The sequence below is a fragment of the Triticum aestivum genome, chromosome 5D, assembly GCF_018294505.1.
Source record: "Triticum aestivum cultivar Chinese Spring chromosome 5D, IWGSC CS RefSeq v2.1, whole genome shotgun sequence".
In the NCBI taxonomy this organism is placed as follows: domain Eukaryota; kingdom Viridiplantae; phylum Streptophyta; class Magnoliopsida; order Poales; family Poaceae; genus Triticum; species Triticum aestivum.
In genome coordinates, this window is record NC_057808.1 from 457,440,550 (window position 1) to 457,444,166 (window position 3,617).

Here is a 3,617-nt window from a genome sequence, read left to right on the forward strand (position 1 = left end):
TCACTATGCCCCGCATACCCTCGCCTCGCTCGCCTCCCCCAGTACCACTATTCCCTTGCTAGCCGCTCCAGCACCGACAGCCTTCTCCCCCGTAAATCAAGCCCCCCAAAACCCCACCTTCCAAACTCCACCAGGGCCGAACGCGAACCGCGCAGGATCCATATGAGCCGCGATTGGAGCTATCTCCCCAGTGACGTCCTCGACCTCTGTTGTTCGTGTATGGATATGTTGAGCGCCCTGCGGCTGGCTGCATGCTCGAGGGGCATGCACACGGCCATCGTTGAAGCGAGGCCTAAGCTTTTCAAGACACCCTGCTTGCTGCTATCTGGTCTTGCGAGATTGGCTCACCATGATACGGAGGCATACATGATGCCCCTCGACTTCAATCCGATCTCCATTAGCCGAAACTTCTTTGCAGGTATGTAGTGGGTCGCCGTACATCATTTCCCTCGACTTCGATCCGATCACCATCGCCCGAAACTTCTTGGCAGGTATGTAATGGGTCGGCATGAACTCCCACTGGATGGCTGCCGTCAGAGAAGACGGTAAAAGGTTGGTGCACGTGAACTTCCAGACCTCCCATGAGATTATCCTTCCTCCGTTGGATTATATAGAGTATTACCATCCCGGTCCTAGTCTAATTACCGCGTCAGTTGGACGGACCTTGTTTTGTAGAAGATTGTAATCTGCCAAGTGCCCACATGACATGTGGATTACGCAGACTTCAAGCTAATTGCCTTGTTCGACAAGGGACTCGCCTATCTTTACGCCGGTGCCTTCTTTAGATGGAGACAACTCAGCTCGCAGTTGATCGTCGTCAAAGCTGATACACACTTCTGTGATGCTATTGAACACAATGGCATCATCTACGTGATCGACAAAGCAGATGGCACCACGTATTGCTGGGACGACGCGTGTAAGTTGTTTCCGTCTCATGTTAATGATGACTCCATGACACTGTTTGAACTTTTTGTGATGATTGGCATATCCCTGTTTGAACAGAATTTGAGTAGAACTATGGCAATGTATTAGAGACGTCGTAAATCAGCTATATTTCGAATGAGTTAATTCATGCGATTGTGATCATGTCATTACAGCCAATTTGTACCCCTGAATAATCAAATGGTTAGGAATATATGGATATTCTCCTTATTCTATAGTAATCTATATACTACTACTAAATATGAGTGTGTATGAATGGCCATGTTAGTTTCCTCATTTTCATGATGTAGAAACATGCACCACACTGTTGGTTTCATCTAACCATACATTAGGGAAGTAAATGTGCGTATGGAGAACTCTATATTTGGAAGTAGTGAAATCCTGTAATGCTTACCATGTGTACATACCTATATTCGCCTTTCAGCAATCAATGGCTAGAATAATATCCTCACAAGAAATTTGCCACAGAACACGAGTATATAACAATGCATGGTCTGTTAGTTACCTTGAAGAATTTGTTTGTGAGGACAGAACATGATTCCATAACATGCATGACATGGTAGTTTCCTGTGAAGAATCGATTGCGAGATAACATGAGTATAACCATGCATGGCACTTCTATATTTTCGAACCCAGTATACATTTCCCTGTATTTTCCTCCCAGTTCCAACAGGGACATATCAATGCTGTTTCTTGCATTATCCTACTCATACTCTGAACAATGCTGATCTTACATTAACAATGCCTGTCCTTTTTGATATGATGCAGTGTCCCTACAGTTACTGCCCTTTGTAATCACACCACCTTTGCCAAAAACAGGGAAGCACAACTGGTTCCTCGCTCGATCAGACGACAGCAAAAGACTGACGATCATTCGGACACATGAGCCGGAAAAGTTATATTGCAAAAACCCCACTGTATACAAGCACCGTGAAATACGTGAGTGTCGTGGTTTTGTCACGGCAGATGTCCTAGAGAAAGGACTTAGTCATGGAGCCATCGCTACAGGTTAGCTTAAAGGGGTTAAAGCGGACATGGGACGCAAGAGGGTTTTATACTAGTTCGGCCCCTTACGATGAAGGTAAAAGCCTACGTCTAGTTGTGATCGAATTGCTGGGGTTTCGATGACCAGGGAGCGAATACGCTTTTGCCTGAGTCTCAAGTTGTTGTCTGTTGTCCTTGAACCGCCGGCGGGTCGTCCCTTATATACATGGGTTGACGCCCGTCAGTTTACAGAATCCCGAGGCCGGCTCATAAACGTGTCCGGCTCGGTCTCTGCTCTTTCTATCTTACAACACAAGTTTACCTATCAATACCGGTTTATGTCTACAGGCCTTAACCCGGTTTTGGGCCCTGGGCCTTCATAAAGCGTCACCATCTGTCTTCATGGGCTTCAGATATAATGAACTACTGATGGGGTTAACCCGGCCTCTCCTGGCCAGTTTACGCCCAGTGGTAATATCCCCAAGATTAGGTCCCAGATTGATTTGAACTGGTTCATGTCAATCCTCAATACTTAAGAAAATTTCTTCCTCAACATCTTCTTATAATCTTGTAAACCGCCGTGACGTCATCTTCCAGGACCATGGTAAGCCGCCGTGACGTCACCTGTTATTTAAAACTGTGTATAACCCACCTTCATTAATGAGCCTCTGACAATCGAGGCGACAGCTCCGCCTCATATCCAAATTTTAGGCTCCTCGATTTTCGCGCCTGACGCTTATCTTTTTGCCCTTATAAATAGGGCCAGGGGGTCTTTCCATTCCCCCCGTATCTCTTCACCTCATCTTCTTCCTCACACTGCCCGACCTTTGGAGCTCCGCCGCCGCCGTCGACCTTCGTTTCTTCCTCCACGACGGCCGCTGCATCAACCTGACTGGACCAGAAAAACCGCGGCAATCCTCCGCTGCTTCCTCAGTACCAGTACGTTCCTCCTTTCTTACTCCAGATCGACCATTAGGGTTCGTCGTTCTTCGTAGTTCTTCGAAGTTCTTGAATCTGTTTGTTTCTCTTTAGTAGTACCAATGGCTAGTTTAGATCTGCTTTTTTCCAAAGCCTTTGTACTTTAAACTCCTGCTTCCTTGTTAGAACATCTGCCTTGTATAAAACTCATCTCACCTTGTGAACTCTTAATACGCTGAAAATTAGGTCAGAATATATTTTGTTTTTCCAACGCGCGGTAGATCTGAAATTACCATGGCAAGATGTGAAACTTGTTTCTTCCTTCACTTATACACCTTTAATACCAGATTGGGCGGTTTAACTTCATAGATAAAATGATGACCCAGTAGATACCATTAGTCCCCTGTGGAACCGCCAATGCATTCATCATTGTACTGTTTCCATTGTCAGACTCCGGTTTGCGAATAACCAACTCTGGTTTAACAATATGCTTACATCCTTACACCGCTGTATAGTTGTCCACTATAATCTTAAACCGGCTATAATCATGTTTCAGATCTTTCATTGCCACGGCCAAGCAAGTCTATGAATGCAATTGGGCTCCTTCTCGAGTAACCGAAGAACAGTTAAACAATCTTGTTAAAATGGGCGCTTTAGCGAAGAAAGATGTCATCCACTGGAGGGTCCCTGGCCCGGAAAATCCTCCTACACCCAAGGATGGAGAGGTAGTCGTGTTTGCCAACCATCTGGGTCGAGGTTTTAGCCCTCCCAGT